Source organism: Callithrix jacchus, chromosome 10 (assembly GCF_049354715.1).
Source record: "Callithrix jacchus isolate 240 chromosome 10, calJac240_pri, whole genome shotgun sequence".
Taxonomy (NCBI): Eukaryota; Metazoa; Chordata; class Mammalia; order Primates; family Cebidae; genus Callithrix; species Callithrix jacchus.
The window spans coordinates 9,827,242-9,845,506 of record NC_133511.1 but is presented as its reverse complement, the minus strand read 5'-3'; the positions used below and the strand labels follow the sequence as shown (position 1 = coordinate 9,845,506).

The 18,265-nt window shown below is 40.4% G+C and overlaps 1 protein-coding gene and 1 pseudogene across 3 annotated transcripts in view; one reads left to right on the top strand and one right to left on the bottom strand.

The window, feature by feature from the left end:
* Positions 1 to 18,265, bottom strand: part of ZC3H12C (zinc finger CCCH-type containing 12C) — an 84,451-nt gene that overhangs the window by 51,500 nt on the left and 14,686 nt on the right. The window lies entirely within an intron of this gene.
* LOC100391736 (ORM1-like protein 1 pseudogene) lies at positions 888 to 10,058 on the top strand (annotated as a pseudogene).

The window sequence follows — 18,265 nt, the reverse complement described above, 5'->3', positions numbered from 1 at the left end:
CGGCCAGTGTACGGGAAGAGAAAACTCGTGAGCCACAAAGGACATTCCGTAGTTCCCCATTATCTGCATCTCTCTTTCCTCAGTTTCAGTTACCCACAGTCAACTGTGGTCTGAAAATATTAAATGTAAAAGTCCAGAAATAAACAATAAATTAATACATTTTTAACTGTGTGCTGTTCTCATTAACATGAGAAAATCTACTGCCCGTTTGCTCTGTGGCACCCTGGATGTGAATTATCCCTTTGTCCAATGTATTCATGCTGTCAGTCCTACCTGCCTGTTAGCTGGCTTGAGTAGAAGTGAAACAACATATTATAGATACTCCTTGACTTGGGGTTATGTCCTGACAAACCTATCTTAGATTGAAAATATAGCTTAGCCTGGCCCACCTTAAATGTGCTCAGAACATTAACATTAGCTTGCACCTGGACAACACCATCTAACACAAAGCCTAATTTATAATAAAGGGTTGATTAGCTCATGTAATTTATCATACTGAAAGTGAAAAACACTTGAATGGTATCTGTGTACTTGAAATAGAGTTTCTAGCAAGTGTATACGGCTTTCGCACCATCATGAAGTTGAAAATCTTAAGGTGAGCCACCATAAATTGGGAACGATTTGTATGTATATGTATGCCACAGTTACAGGTGTCTACTGTGGGTCTTGGAATGTATCCGTCAAGGAAAAGGGGGGACTACTATGTATGATTCTTGTTTTCAAAGCAGAAGGCACATGATTATCATTCATGTTAACAAAATACAATCATGGTTATATTAAGTATAATTGAAATTGTCAGAAAAAGATGACCAAATATGTGTAATTTTATACAAAATAAATGCATATATAAGACATCTTGAAATTATAAAATAACTGATAGTAGTTACATGACACTGTATCTCTTCCGATCTCACCATCGAAGCCTGGTCAGCCCTCATCTCATCTCTCCTTCGGATGCCACTCTCTCTGACATCCTCAGCCACCACCTGGTATGTGCTGCTCATCTGCAGACATCGTATTTTTAGGCTGCTTGTACCAAATGAGGATGCGTGCATGTCTTGTTCTTCTTTCAGTGTTAAATAATTTACTTAGGAAACTAATTAAAAACTGATTGACCAAAGCATTGTTAAAAAGTGAAATGGACTACATATGTAGCCTATATGTAGATAGACTACAAAGAATAATTGCATCAGAATTAAAAGAGGATTATGCGTTTAGGTCTGTTTTTACTCCGAGTGTAAAAGAGTGTGTAACAACATATTACATGCTTGTACAGGAATTCAGGAAAAGAAATAAAACATGGTATAAGGCAAATAATCCAAAAGAAGCTGCAATCCTACTATGACCCAGGAAAAGTACTTTGCTAGTTTTAAGTTCAATCTAAACATAAACTCTTATTAAGAATCAATATAGAAATCACTTCCTTCTGTATCAGTGTTCTTTTAAGATGGGAAAATGAAAAGCCTGAATTAGAATTTCCAATGGCCTCACACTACTGATTTTAGACAAGTGTCCTGTGTGCAAGAGACTAGGAAAAAAAAAAAAAAAAAGACGGCTGCGTTAGAAAGCGCCCAGTGAGATTAGCACAGAAGTTTATAGCAAAACTTTTCTTTGGAGTTCTATTCATATCAAAAGGTGATGTAATATTTTAGGCATTAAATTAAGAATTCTGAGCCTTTGGGACAAGATTTCTTCTAAATACAAATCATCATATACTATAAAAAGTTAAATCTAGAATATGAATCATCCTGAACAGCTGCCAATGCAATTCGATTGTTAGCTCCAACAGGGCAGGGATTCTTGTGTTTTGCTTTCTGAAGTATCCCCACCACCTAGGAGAGTGCTCAGCACACAGCAGGTGAATAGAATAATAGCCTTTCAATATCTGGTCCAAAATCCCTTTTCTGGATTTATTTGTTTACTTCCCTCATAGAACCTATTCTCCAGCCAAATGCAGGTACTTAAAACAGCAGTGCTCTCAGTTTTAGTTATACACTGATACCACCTCAGGAGATTTAAAATATATTGATGCCAAAGGGATATTACTTTTATTGGTCTGGATGGAACCTGGCCAGAGGGTTTTTAAAAGCTCCCCAAGTGATTCTAATGTGTAGCCAAGGTTACGGAAATTGACTTAAGAGTTTCATTCTTCCCAAATACTTCTCTCCACAGTTTCACCTGTTAAAATCCTACCCATCACTATTGAAGATTAGCTAAACACCTGACTCAGCCATACCTGGAACACTGTTAAATTCATCTTTAAATTATCCGAGTTTTGCACAGCGTCTGGCATATGGCTAGGAATCGATCAATGTTTAAGTGGTACATAATCCTGGGAGCATGGCACACAGCAGAAACTCAGTACCCAGTGATTGAAAGAATGACATACAGCTGATCATGATTTGCAGATTCCCCATGTTTGCAAATCTGCCTACTTGCTAAAACTTGTTTGAAACCCCTCAATTAATACTTGTGATTTTGAGGTCATTCCACAGATACATGTGCAGAGAGGATGGTGAAAAATTTGAGTTGCCTGATGCGTATGTTCCAGCAGAGGCTGAACGAGAAGCTCTGCCTTAGTGTTTCATGTCTCTGTAAACAAGAGTCCTTTTCTTTGAGGTCTGTTTAGTGCTACGTGTTTCCCATTTTTGTGTTTTGTTGGTGAATTTGCTGTTTAAAATGGCCTTGAGTGTAGCCGAAATGCTGTCTAGTGTTCCTAAGTGCAAGAAGCCTGTGATGTGCCTTACAGAGAAAATATGACTGTTAGATGGGCTTTGTTTAGGTGTAATTTAGAGTGCTGTTGGCCTTCAGTTCAATGTTAATGAATCAACAATATATATTAATTAAGGCGTCTTTAAACAGAAACACACATAAAACAAGGGTATATATTGATGGGCTGATAAAAACGTTGTGACCAGAGACCATTTCCTTTAGCAAATGGGTACCTCCTAGGTGCCAAGCACTGAGGCTAAACAAGAACGAGGCAAGTCAGTCCTCTCCTCTCCCCAAGGTTGCAGTGCAGTCTGTGACGAGGGAGGGGGGAGAATTTAAACAATAAATACATGTCAGGTGATGGTAAGTAATTTTTAACCAGGGAAGGCGTCTTAGATAAGGTGATATTTGTGCAGATACCTAAACAAAGTGAGAGGATATGTGTGACAAGGTTATGATCTGAATGTTGGTTTCCCTGCAAAATTCATATATCGAAAACTAACATCCAACGTGATAGAATTAGGAGGTGAGGCCTTTGGGAAGTGAGTAAATCACGAGGATTCCGCACACGTGAATGGGATTAGCACCCTCATAAAAGAGGCTTCAGTAAGCTCCTTTGCCCCACTATCACTCTGAGGATGCAGTGACAAGATCCCCCCTTGACGAGGAACAGAACTTCACCAGACATCGAAGCTGCCAGCACCTTGATCTTGGAATTCCCAGCTTCCAGAACTGTAAGCAATACATTTCTATTATTTATAAATTACCCAGTGTCAAGTACTTGGTTGTAGAGCAGGAACGGATGAAGATGAACAGAAACAAAGCTGTGAGATGACAGCGTGTGTGGTGTGCTCATGGAATAGCAGGGTGGCCGAGTCTGAGGTGGCCAGGAGCCTCCAAGGGAGGAGTCAGAACAAGCAGGAAAGGCACGGTCAAGGGAAGCCAGGCCAGGTAGTGCATTACAAAGCAATGCTTCTCAAGCTTTAAACTGCATTTGAATCATAAGAGGATCCTGAAGATTCTGACTCAGGATGTCTGGAGTGCCGTCTGAGATTTCACATTCTAACAGTTTCATAGGTGATGCTCTTGCTGTTGGTCCCTGGATCCCACTACTTTAAGTAGCAAGGTTGTAGGTCACATGAAGGAACTGGCTTGTATTTTGCGATGGGAAACTGCTGGAGGGTTTTGAGAGGAGGAGCGATGATACTATTTTATATTAATATCTTATCAACTTGGGCTTACTTCCACACTTTCAATTGTGTTTCACTGATCTTTTGCTATTTCTGTGCCTATAGCACATTAATAACTGAAGATTTGTAATATATTTCGTACCCTCTGTGCCAGTCTTCTCATTTTCATATTCTTATCCTGGTTATTTTTGCATGTGCATGCTTCCAGATACTCTTGAGAATTGTTTAGACAAGTTTTAACCAAAAAGCTGTTGCGAGTTTGATGGAGATAGTGCTGTAGAAATAGGTACTAAAAAAGCATTGCTGATGAAAATTAGCTGGGCATGGTGGCAGGTGCCTGTAATCCCAGCTACTCAGGAGGCTGGGGTAGAAGAATCACTTGAACCTGGGAGGCAGACATTGCAGTGAGCCAGGATTGCGCCATTGCACTCCAGCCTGGGCAACAAAGCAAGACTCTGTCTCCGTCCCCCCCACCCCCCCTTCCCCCGCCCCGCTGCAAAAAAGGATTGCTGATTTATTATGTTAAATTGTTCAATCAATGATAATTTATTGGAAATTTAAAAATCTTTCAACGGATTTCCCCAGATTTCTTTATGAAGGACTTTCTTTTTTTATTGCATTTTAGGTTTTGGGGTACATGTGAAGAACATGCAAGATAGTTGCATAGGTACACACGTGGCAGTGAGATTTGCTGCCTTCCTCCCCTTCACCTATATCTGGCATTTCTCCCCATGCTATCTCTCCCCAACTCCCCACCCCCCGCTGTCCCTCCCCTATTCCCCCCAACAGACCCCAGTGTATAGTGCTCCCCTCCCTGTGTCCATGTGTTCTCATTGTTCAACACCCACCTATGAGTGAGAACATGTGGTATTTTTCAGTTCTTGTGTCAGCTTGCTGAGAATGATGTTCTCCAGGTTCATCCATGTCCCTACAAAGGACAGGAACTTATCGTTTTTGATTGCTGCATAATATTCCATGGTGTATATGTGCCACATTTTCCCTGTCCAGTCTATCATCGATGGGCATTTGGGTTGATTCCAGGTCTTTGCTATTGTAAACAGTGCTGCAATGAACATTCGCATGCATGTGTCCTTATAGAATGATTAATACTCCTTTGGATATATACCCAGTAATGGGATTTCTGGGTCAAATGGAATTTCTATTTCTAGGTCCTTGAGGAATTATCACACTGTATTCCACAATGGTCGAACTAATTTACACTCCCACCAGCAGTGTAAAAGTGTTCCTATTTCTCCACATCTTCTCCAGCATCTGTTGTCTCCAGATTTTTTAATGATCGCCATTCTAACTGGCGTGAGATGGTATCTCAATGTAGTTTTGATTTCCATTTCTCTATGAAGGACTTTCTTAACAAACTTTTATTTTTATTTTCTTTGAGACAGGGTCACACTTTGTTAACCAGGCTGTAGTGCAGAGGTGCAATCTCAGCTCTCTGCAACCTTCACCTTCTGAGTTCAAGCAATTCTCCCCTCTTAGCCTCCTGAATAGCTGGGACTATAGGCATGTGCTACCACACTCGGCTAATTTTTATATTTTTAGTAGAGAGGGGGTTTTACCATGTTGGCCAGGTTGGTCTTGAACTCCTGATCTCAAGTGATCTGCCCGCCTCAGCCTCCCAAAGTGCTGGGATTACAGGGGTCAGCCACCACAACTGGCTTGTATTTTTCAATAAACTTTTCTTAACATATTTTGCTTTTTGTTCTTGCTGCTGAGAATGGAGGTTTTTTCCTTCTCCCATTATGTTTTCTAACTGGCTATTGTTGGTGTCTAAGAAAACAGCTGTTCTTGTATATAAAGCTTCATTGAAAATTTTACATGTCTCAGTGGATTCTTAATGTTAGTATTTCACTGAGGCTCTGGTGTTTTCCAGGTATATATAATAATATAAAATAATCAGATTTCCTCTTCCTTACCAGTTTTTATATCTCTTGATCATGCTTTTGTTCTACTGCATTGCAGTATTAAAGAACAAGGGTTATTTTGTGTTGTTTCTGATGTTAATGAGAATGACTCTAGTGTTTTAATACAACATATATATATATATATCTCATGTGGGACAAATTAACCTCTCTATGCCTTAGTTTCCTCAATTGTTAAAAACAGAAAGATAAAATACGGTTGTTTTGAAATTGAATGAGCTAATAAATATAACACTCTCAGAACAGTGCCAGGCACATAGTAAGGACTCTATGTTAGCTACATGTAATTATAACTTTTTATACATGTATATACCACACTACATAGAGCCTTTGAAAAATAATTTACAGAAATACATTTTTCTCCTACTTAAAAGATTTAGAGAAAATAATTTAGAAATTTGAATTACATTAAAATGATCTATTAGATGATCACAATTTTTTAACTTACTAACATTGTGAATTATATTAAGATTACCCAATATAGAAATATAATTACTTTGAAGAGGATTACATATGGTGATATTTCACTAAGAATTTTTAAATCGATAATCATAAGAATGGCTTGTCACTTTCTTTAACCTATTTGTTTTGCCACCATTGGGTACCACTATTTTGCTGATTTAAAAGGGACATGTATTCCATTAAGAATGTATTCTCAATGGCAAACCAACTGGCAAATGCCCAAGGGAGCCAGACTCCACCGGACCACTTGTTCCTATGCAGGCACTACTACTTCCAGAGATCTGGGTTACTGGTATTCTGAAACTAGTCTCTGATTATTTACATAAATTCCAGGGTACAGTTTATTCTAGTCAAAGTCCAAAGAAAAGAGAATGAGCTAGAGGTTGATTATATAATTTATGGCTGTAAGAACCAATCCCATACCATGCCTTCTCCCTGAAACTAACCAAGCAACCTATACAAGTTCCTTAACCTCTCTGTGTCTCATTTTCCTCAACTATAAAATGGGGATAATAATACCACTAACAGCATAGGGTTGTTATGAGGATTGAATGAGTTAATATACACAGTAACTTATAACAGTGACTGTCACATAGTAAATGGTGAGGCATATCTTTAACAAAGTGTAAAAGTTAAATTTCAGTGCAAAAACTAGAAACCTGATGGTCATTATTTATTCTATATTCTTATTACTATAATTCTAAAACATCTCTCCTTAGTGATGTAGAAGATTATGCAGGCAAAGGCTTTAACTGTATCCCATTAGCTCTTACCACATGTTGATAGAACCAAGAAATCAAATGCCTTGGAGTTAAATGCCCAACTCTATTCCTTTGTGCATGACATTCTAACATTTGAATTCTGGAAAAAAAATAAAATAATTTAGAATAATGTTTCTCAAAGGGAAAAAGAAATAACATATAGTTTGGAAAAGGCAAACATACCTATCCTTTTTTTTTTTTTGAGATGGAGTTTCACTCTCGTTACCCAGGCTGGAGTGCAATGGCGCGATCTCGGCTCACCGCAACCTCCGCCTCCTGGGTTCAGGCAATTCTCTTGCCTCAGACTCCTGAGTAGCTGGGATTACAGGCACGTGCCACAATGCCCAGCTAATTTTTTGTATTTTTAGTAGAGATGGGGGTTTCACCATGTTGACCAGGATGGTCTCGATCTCTTGACCTTGTGATCCACCCACCTTGGCCTCCCAAAGTGCTGGGATTACAGGCATGCGCCACCATGCCCAGCTAATTTTTTGTATTTTTAGTAGAGACGGGGTTTCTCCATGTTGACCAGGATGGTCTCGATCTCTTGACCTCGTGATCCACCCGCCTCGGCCTCCCAAAGTGCTGGGATTATAGGCGTGAGCCACCGCACCCAGCCCATACCTATCCTTTTTATGAAAAAATATTACTAAAGATTAAGTGCCATTAAACACTATGGATAGTGCAGATAATTAGAAAATAATGTTAGAAATTGGTAAGGAACATAATAAGAATGCTTGGAAATGAATGATTTAGAAGAAATAAATTGATTTAATGGTGGGCAGGAGTGAAGGCAAGAGGAAGAAAACTAAAGTATAATTAGAAGAAAATAGAGCAGGCGCCTGAAAGGAAACAAAGATTTTCCTCTAGAAAATGAGAAAACAGACCAGGCGTGATGGCTCATGCCTGTAATCCCAGCACTCTGGGAAGCCCGGGCAGGTGGACCACCAGAGGTCAGGAGTTCAAGACCAGCCTGACCAACATGTTAAAATCCCGTCTATACTAAAACTACAAAAATTAGCTGGGCATGGTGGCAGGCTCCTGTAATCCCAGGTACTTGAGTGGTTGAGGTAGGAGAATCGCTTGAACCCAGGAGGCGAATGTTGCAGTGAGCCAATACCAGGTTATTGCACTCCAACCTCGGCGACAGAATGAGTAAGACTCTGTCTCAAAAAAAAAAAAAAAAAGGAAAAAAGAAAATGGGAAAATAGCTAGGTGTAGTGGCTCCGTGCCTGTAATTCTAATACTTTAGGATGCAGGGGTGAAAGGATCACTTGAGGCCAGGAGTTCAAGACCAATCTGGGTAACATAGCAAGACCCCATCCTATGAAAAACAAAATAGGCCAGTATGGAGGCTCACGCCTGTAATCCCGGCACTTTGTGGAGCTGAGACGGGTGGATCACTTGAGGTCAGGAGTTTGGGATCAGTCTGGCCAACATGTCAAAATCCTGCCTCTTCTAAAAATACAAAAATTACCCAAGTGTGGTGGTATACGCTTATAAACCCAGCTACTCAGAAGGCTGAGGCAGGAGAACCACTTGTACCTGGGAGGTGGAGGTTGCAGTGAGTCAAGATCACACCACTGCACTCCAGCCTGGGCAACAGAGTGAGACTCCGTCTCAAAAATAAATAAAAGAAAAAATAAAATAAACTAGCTGGGCATGGTGGTGCATGCTTATAGTCCCACTACGAGGCTGAGGCAGGAGATCGTTTGAGCCCAGGAGTGAGAGGCTGCAATGAGCCATCATCACGCTAGTGTACTCCAGCCTGAATGACACAGTGAGCCCTGTCTCTAACAAATAAATAAATACATAAATAAATAATAAAGAAAATGAGAACTGAATCCTTCATTTCAGCTTAACAATATACATGGTGGATAGTGAAAAATTATTATAAAATAAATGGCTATAGACAAATTTAGAGCAGCAGTCCCTTCCCATCTCTCCTATAATTTCACTAACATTTAAATTTCTAGCCACAAATTCTCCTAGTCATAAATTGCTATACATTTCAGTTAACTTTCTCCAAAGATCTATAAATTATTAACCATTGAAAAGTTAAAGCCATAATAATTTTTCTCCTAAAATAACTGTTACTTAACAAAATCATTGGTGTGAAAAAATGATCCTTGTGAAAGAGGAGTTTATTTTATTGATAGAGGTATAACTTAGATGTATAACTTAAATATAGAATACCTTAGTTCTTGGGGCATTTTAGAAACATGAGCTAGTTGATCAAATTTTACTTTAAAATTCTATACAAATAATACATTTTTAAAGTCATACTTTCACGAGAAGCAGAAAAATAGCAGCATGGTCCATAATTATTCAGTCAAACTAAATGAAAGGTTAAGCCAGTGCCAATGAATTAATTTATTCACAGAAGAAACATTTATCTGAATGCCTACTACGGGAAAGAGATGATGCTTAGTGAAAGACGGAGGTTACAAACATGAATACAAGTTGCTACTCTTGAGAAGTAGAGGGACCTGCTGCGAGCCGGCGGCATGGAGTAGGGCGGTGGAGCAAACGTGAATGTTGGAGTCGCCCACGGTGAAGTGAATCCAAATACCCGTGTCATGAGCAGTCGGGGTATGTGGCTGACATCTGCACTGGGAGTTGGCTTGCTTCATATTGTCTCACTCAGCATTCCCTTCTTCAGTGTTCCTGCTGCCTGGACTTTAACAAGTATTATACATAATCCGGGGACGTATGTATTTTCGCATGCAGTGAAAGGAACACCTTTTGAAACTCCTGACCAGGGTAAAGCAAGACTCCTAACTCATTGGGAACAACTAGATTATGGAGTACAGTTTACATCTTCATGGAAGTTTTTCACAATTTCTCCAATAATTCTATATTTTCTGGCAAGTTTCTATAGGAAGTATGATTCAACTCACTTCATCCTAAACACAGCTTCTCTCCTGAGTGTGCTAATTCCCAACATGCCACAACTACATGGTGTTCGGATCTTTGGAATTAATAAGTACTGACATTTTTTGAAACTGAACAAAAATTTTTATAGCTACTGAATTTCTTGTAAGGAAGGAGTGGTTAGTAAACTGCACTGTTTCTGTGATAATGTGAAATGAGAGGTATTTACATTGGAGAGCCAATGGCTTGTCCTTCAAGTGCTATTTTGAAGTGCAGATTTCTGTTAAATGATGCTTCTCTTTAATACATGTGGTATCTGAAGAGAGGCTTTATAAGCAGGCTGGGCAGGCCCAGCTTATAAGTTAAAGGGCAACACAGTGAAGAGGTAGTAGATAAATTCAAGGAAATAGGAATTTGTAAGAAACTCGGACCAGCTTAACTTATAATGAATGGGAATTGTGTTAAGAAAGGAACATTTCCAATCATTCAGTTATGGTTAAAGCAGACTTACATGTAAACCAGAATCATCTGTATCTATACAGGTTTATTAAAGATTGTTTTTATTGGCCAGGCGCGGTGGCTCAAGCCTGTAATCCCAGCACTTTGGGAGGCTGAGGCGGGTGGATCACGAGGTCAAGAGATCGAGACCATCCTGGTCAGTATGGTGAAACCCCGTCTCTACTTAAAAAAAAAATACAAAAAATTAGCTGGGCATGGTGGCGTGTGCCTGTAATCCCAGCTACTCGGGAGTCTGAGGCAGGAGAATTGCCTGAACCCGGGAGGCGGAGGTTGTGGTGAGCCGAGATGGCGCCATTGCACTCCAGCCTGGGTAACAAGAGCGAAACTCCGTCTCAAAAAAAAAAAAAAAAGATTGTTTTTATTACCATAAAAAAAGGAGAAAATGTATTAAGAAAACCAGATAAATGAATATCTATAAAATACAGAGATGCCTGCATATAGGGATGTGTCATAGAGTACAAGAGACAAAGACTTTGTCTCAGATTTGGGAAGCTTCTGGAGGTGACATATAAACTGAGGACAGAATGACAGTGACGAACTATTCCTAATTCCCTGTGGTATAGTGTCTGTGTTGGGCAGAAGGAGGGGAGTAGTGTGAGACAAAGGAAAAAAGGACTGTTGCCCAGAGAACATCACGATCAAAGGTCTAGAGGCGTGAGAGATGATACAACATACAGAAAACTGTGATGAATACCCATGGAGAAGTGGCTAGTCAGGACGTGGCTGCTTCATGCGAAGCCTATACTGCTACACAGTTTCACCTGCGGTAGTGGGGGATCACTGAAGGTTTCTGAAAAAGGGAATAGTGTTGGTCTACCCCCATTTTACAAGGGTAATGGAAACCACTGAAGCTTTCTGAGCACACATTTCTATTTTAGGATGACAACTCCAGCTTTTATTAGTTTTGGGGAGACAAGAAACTCAAAGATGACAGTTTAGGAAGGTATTGGAATAGTCTAAGTAAAAGCTGACCAAGTTACCTAAAGTTATGCAGAAAGAAAGAGAAACAAACATGAGGAATGTTCTAAGACAGAGCCAAGGGGCGGAGTCAGGATTTGATACTAAAGACAACAGAGGAAGGAGTTATAAAATAAGTGATGGCATCAAACGATACAAACACATCACAGAATGACAGAGAAGAGGGCTTGGGTCCGGGTTGCTAATGGCCCCCTGAGAGGGCTGCTTCTGCAAAAGGAAGAGCGAGGGGATCAACAGGCATATTTTCTCAGTCTAATGAAGTCTACGAACCTCTTTTCAAAGGAAGGCTTTTCAATGCTTAAAACAAAAACACAGGATTGAGTTGCAAAAGAAGCCAATTATATTCTAGTCCTCAAAATATTAAAAATTGTGATATAGTAAAAATGTGTGCGTTTTTACTAACATTAAAAAAACAAGATGTAGCAGCAAATCTAATAATTAACATGATTTTGACATAAAATTTCAGGATATTTGTTGTTTCAACTGTAATGTGTAGGGGACATCATTTCTATGGGTGAATACTGCTATTAATGTTGGGTTTGCTGCTTACATTCATAATTAAGGGAAATGCTAATTTTCTATTAGACGTTGTAGGAAAAAAAGATGAGAAAAATTTTCCCATCTCCAAAATATATGTATTGACTCTTTGGAGAAGTGTAGAGCACAGGTTAAAAACGCCTAGCTAAGAAATAAGCATGCCCTAGAGAGAGATGACAGCATATGTTTGGCAGGAAAAGAATAAGACATAGAAGGAGTATTTTGGGGATGGCGGGGAGGGATAGGAATAGTTTCAAAAGGAGAAGACTTTTCTTTCTTTTTGGATAAGAACTTTAAACCAGGAGATGGATTCAGTGGGGCAGGAGAGATGAAGGGTGTGTGCACGCACATCTGTGTATGAATGAACAAATGAATCAATGAGAACAACAGAAAGAACAACAACTGAAGAGAGAAAAGAAGAAGAAACAGCAGTGAAATGGGGAAAACAACAGACTTGCTTCAGTCAGGCAACCACCGGCTTTCCATCCCGTAATTCTCTGCCAAAACCAACCACTCTCAACTCTGCAGTCCTTCCTGGCCTCTGCAATGCCCAGTGGTACAGGACTGACTGGGAGTGGAGAGTAAAGGGCAAGGAAAGGGGCCTCTGGCAGGGAACTGCCAGTCAACAGAAGCAGGTTAATTTCTGTGGCTTTTCTCCCCACTTTTCTAGTCCTCCTTTGATCTTTCCCAGAGCTTAATGCTGCCATTTGGCAATCCAAGTACTTTATTCCTAATTGCTCCTTCCATTCTCTCTTCCACCAACAATCAAAATTCCAAAAGGGATCAGGTGTGGTGGCTCACACCTATAATCCCAGCACTTTGGGAGGCTGAGGCAGGCGGATTGATTGAGCCCAGGAGTTCCAGACCAACCTGGGCAACATGGCAAAACCCCATCTCTACAAAAAATTAGCCAAGTGCGGTGGTGCACATCTGTAACTCGAGCTATTTGGGACGCTGAGGTGGGAGGATTGCTTGAGCCAGGGAAGTCAAGGCTACAATGAGCCAAGATGGTGCCACCACACTCCATCCTGGGCGATAAAGCCAGACCCTGTCTCAGAAATATATGCATACATTCCCAAAAGAAAAAAAATCAGTAAAAGTGTTAAGATGATTACATGACTAAAGTAATTAAACATCTATATGTGAAGGGTTCTTGAGGAAGGGATGGAAATGCAATGGATATTATAAGGACATTATATATATCCATATATGGATATATGGATAAGGGCAACAGTGGATATTATAAGGACAGCACTTCTCGTGTGCTCCTGGTCTCTGGACCTCCTTCCTTATCCCTGCACCTTTCCTTCTCCATGTGTGTGTTCACGTGCATGTGTGTTCACGTGTGCATGAGTGCACACGCACTGAAAGAAAGGGAAGTGGGGAGGATAAAATCAGCTTACCCGATTTCTCACTTGCAGAAAAAATTTTACTTCACTGGGTTTGGTAATCAAAACCTATTGGGGGCTAGGTGCAGTGGTTCACGCCTGTAATCTTAGCACTTTGGGATGCTGAGGCGGGAGGATAGCTTGAGCCCAGGAGTTTGAGACCACCCTGGGCAACACAGTGAGACTTGGTCTCCACAAAAACTAAAACAAAAAATCAGCCAGGCCTGGTGGTGTGTGCCTATACTCCCAGCTGCTTGGGAAGCTGAGGTCGGAGAAGCCTTGAGCCAGGGAGGTTCAGGCTGCAGTGAGCCGTGATTGCGCCACTGCACTCCGGCTGGGGTGACAGAGCAAGACCTTGTCTCAGGAAAAAAAAAAAAGCTACCGGGGAAGCAAAGATCTGGCAATCAGACAAATGAGTCAGTCTTCAGAATGGTATTTCTAAAATAAGTTACTGACTTTTATTTTACTTTCTAATTCTGATTATTTTTTTGAGATAACACGAAAAGTTGAGTAAGAGTCTATCACACATTGAAGAGTATGGGAATTCTATACACAGTATACAGGTTTATAAACTACTTCAGTATTTTGAGCATATGTAAATACATGTTGCACTGTCCTGCTCACATTGGGTACTTATTTGATGGTATATACCTAATCTAGTCAAACGCACATTAATTTGCTATCTAAGTAGGAAACAAACAGTTGTGGTCTACCTGCTATTTTAAGGAATGCTCAGGCCCAAGACTCAGCACCTGGTAGCTCACCTGCCAAGGTAACATTCTGGCTTCTGGCTGTCACTCAGGAGTTCCAAAGTGTTTTCTCCACCTGCCACATCTTCGCTCAGGTGCTATCACAGCACGGGGTGAGCTCGAAACTAAGTTGCAGCTGCCAACCTGGTACGTGCTTCCCTGATATCCAGGCCAGCAGTTCAATTTCCCACCACAACCAAATCCATAAAATTAATTTTCAAGTTTTTTCTTATAAACGGATTCCTGATTTTTCTTTAAAAAAGTATACTTTATACTACCTACACTCTGAAGCTAGTCTTTCTTTTAGTACAGAATATCTTTCTAATTTGTAGAATCTGAATTTGACTTGAAACATTGGCTGTTTCTTGTTCCCTACTGATATTCTTATTCCACAGAGGGGTTTGAAAGACCTTAGGACCAGTCAGAGCCTCTCTCATGAATGTAATCAGAAGAACTGAGAGAACACTTAGGAGTAGGAAACTTAATGGGAAATAAAAGGGCAGCGCTGCATTAGTTGTCTGTTCATTGTCTTACAGTAATCACTAGAATTGCCACCCTTCTCCGTTCTCAAGAATGTGGAATAATCTCTGTAATTCCACTATTCCCATGGCAGTTCATTCATTCCATCCACAAACAGGAGGAGAAAGAGGAGTTAATTATTATTTCCAAAGCTTTAAAATCTTGAGCATGAGGGTGGAGAGTGTTCAGAAAAGCTCCTGGAAATATTATTAAACTGGTAAAAAGAGTAGAGTGGAGGCCATGGAAAAGCCGCAGGTGCTGGCTCAACTTCCAACCCCTAAGAAATCCTATAAAACCCCTAGAAGGGAGCATACCAGGGTCAGTGTGGAGATCTATTAATATCACAGGGAAATTCCATTTAAGGAACTCAATTACTTTTAAAACAAACTTGAAAAAATACATTTATTTTGAAAGTTACATCATCCCTATTCTTATACAAAGTGGACAAAAAGCCCTGACAAACATAAGTTTTTGTTTTTGTTTTGAGATGGAGTCTTGCTCTGTTGCCAGGTTGGGGTGCAGTGGTATGATCTCAGCTCACTGCAACCTCCGCCTCCTGGGTTCAAGCAATTATCCTGCCCCAGCCTCCCTAGTAGCTGGGACTACAGGCGCCCGCCACCGTGCCAGATAATTTTTGTATTTTTAGTAGACATGGGGTTTCACCATCTTGGCCAGGCTGGTCTCAAACTCCTGACCTCGTGGTCCACCGGCCTCAGCCTTCCGAAGTGCTGGGATTATAGGCGTGAGCCACTGTGCCCGGCCATATAAGTTTTATTTCTTATCCACAGGCCAGGGTTACATGTTTAAACAACAACAAAAGCAACCTCTGTATCTCAGGTATTCACTCAATAATTTATTGTGGGCTGCTTGACGTCAAAGTTGAGATCCAGGCAGACATTTGTGCTAGAATAACTTTTTCAAGGCACTGAGGAAAAACTCAAACCTGGAAAGTAGAAATATACTCTCACCGTGATGCATAAAAATGAGAAGTTAGAGGCAGATGGAAAGCCAAAAACAAACCATCTAAAAATCCCACTATCTGTAAATTAAAATGCCCTTCCAAATAACTAAAGAGAAATAAAAATGACAGCCTATTTAGAAATGAATGACAATAAAATCATAGCCTATGAGATATGGGCAAACTGATAGTCAAAGAAAAATGTATGTTGTAAGCGCATTTAATAGAAAAGAAACAACTCAAATTTACATCGGAAAGGTAAAGATGAGTAGAAAAACCAAAAGAAAGGCAGACAAGGGCATAAAATTAAAAGCAGAAATAAATAAATTAGGAAGGAAACTTAAAAAGTAAAACCCATTAGCAAAATGAAAAGCTGGTAACAAATGATGAAGGAATGAATGAGTGAATAACCTCCAAATAGTATGATCAGGAGGTTAGCGAACTCCACAAATATGTAATATTCAATGAGATGAAAGGGATGCTTAAAGTGTGCCATCTCTGCATAAATCTTTATGCCAATTAATTAAGAACCTATAATCAAAGCTGACTTGGGAAGAGGTTGTAAGTATGAATAGCCATGTAAAAAAGGAAAGTTTTATTAAGGATTTATATACTCTATTCCATTCCTAACAATCCTATACTCACAGATTCTGTGGACATGCTCTAACAAAACTCGAAGCATCTGACAATTCCTATGTTACTTAGATTATCCTGCGACACCGGAGATGGAAGGCATCCCAACTGGTCTATGAGGCTAGCCTAACTGCTGACACAGCCCAACAAAGATGGCGCCAAAATTAACCAAATACATGAACAGATTAATCTTACTTATGCAAAAGTTCTTATAAGAAAAATATTATACAGTATATACATTAACCAGGTAGGTTTTATTCTATAACAGATTTCCTAATATTGAATAACCTTGGTAATTCCACTTCTTGCATGTATTGATTAACAGCTCTTAAATTGGATGGAGTGGGGAAGATGACAGGAAGTATCGAGGACTTCTAGATTTTTGACTTGAGCAGCTGAGAAGAGGGTAGTAACATTTAGACTTAGAAAGGAATGGATTTAGAGGGATAAAAATTCTGTTTTAGATAATTTTAGTTTCAGATACCAATAGCTATCCAAGTGCTGTCCACAAGATAGCAGTGTACAAGAGAGAAATCAGGATCGGAGATATAAATGTGGTAGTCATCAGCACATGGACGGTATTTTAAAACACAGTATTGCAAGGGCTCATTTTGGAAAAGTGTAGACTAAGAGCGTAGGAGCAAAACTTTAGTGCCGTGCCGTAAGACTAGGAAGACATCACCTAGATTTGTGAATACCTTATTTTCATGTAGTATGTATGCCACTAAACTTAATCATTTTTTACATGCTAAATTAGGACTTTGGTACAAAAACTATTTAATAAAAACCTCATGATATCACAATGTGGTTTGTCTGCCAGTCTCTGAAAAGCTCTGTTTCAATAGCACTGTCATTTTCGGTGTTTGTAAATTATTTGAATCTTTTTTGAGAGAGCAGAAGCTTTCAGTGTTCTTGCAAAGATGTCTGAGAAGCCAGGTAAGGAAGGCATAAAGATCCTGATCTTAAAACTCCATTAAGGCCAGGCATGGTGGCTCATGCCAGTAACCCCAACACTTTAGGAGGCCAAGGCAGGAGGATTGCTTGAGCCTAGGAGTTTGACAGCAGTTTGGGTAACATATCAAGACCTCATCTCTACCAAAACCAAAACAAGGCAAAAAAGCCACATGTGTTGGCATGCACTGTGGGCCCAGCTACTCGGGAGGCTGAGGCAGGAGGATATCTTGTGTCTGGGAAGTTGAGGCTGCAGTAAGCCATGATGGTGCTACTGTGTTCTATCCAGGGTGACAGAGAGAGATTCTGTCTCTGCAAGGCTGGGTATGGTGGCTCACACCTGTAATCCCAGCACTTTAGGAAGCTGAAGCAGGCAGATTGCTTGAGCTCAGGACTTTGAGACCAGCATGGGCAACATGGCAAAACCCTGTCTCTACAAAAACTGGAAAAATCGGCCAGGCACGGTGGCTCATGCCTGTAATCCCAGTACTTCGGGAGGTTGAGGTGGGCCGATCACCTGAGGTGGGGAGTTTGAGACCAGCCTGACCAACATGGAGAAACCCTCTCTCTACTACAAATACAAAATTAGGCAGGGTGCAGTGGCTCACACCTGTAATCCCAGCATTTTGGGAGGCCTAGGTGGGTGGATCACCTGAGGTCAGGAGTTCGAGACCAGTCTGGCTAACATGGTGAAACCCTATCTCTATTAAAAATACAAAAATTCGCCGGGTGTGGTACCGAGTGTCTGTAACCTCAGCTACTTGGGAGGCTGAGACAGAAGAATTGCTTGAACCCAGGAGGCAGAGGTTGCAGTGAGCTGAGATTGTACCACTGGACTCTGGCCTGTGTAACAGAGTGAGACTCTACCTCAAAAAATAAAAAAAAATTGTTCGGGTGTGGTGATGCATGCCTGTAACCCCAGCTACTCGGGAGGCTGAGGTGAGAGAATCGTTTGAACCTAGGAGGTGGAGGTTGCGGTGAGCCGATATCGCAGCCTGGGCAACAAGAGCAAAACTCTGTCTCAAAAAGAAAAGAAAAATTAGGTGGGTATAGTGGTGTGTGCCTGTGGTTCCAGCTACTTGGAAGAGGCTTCC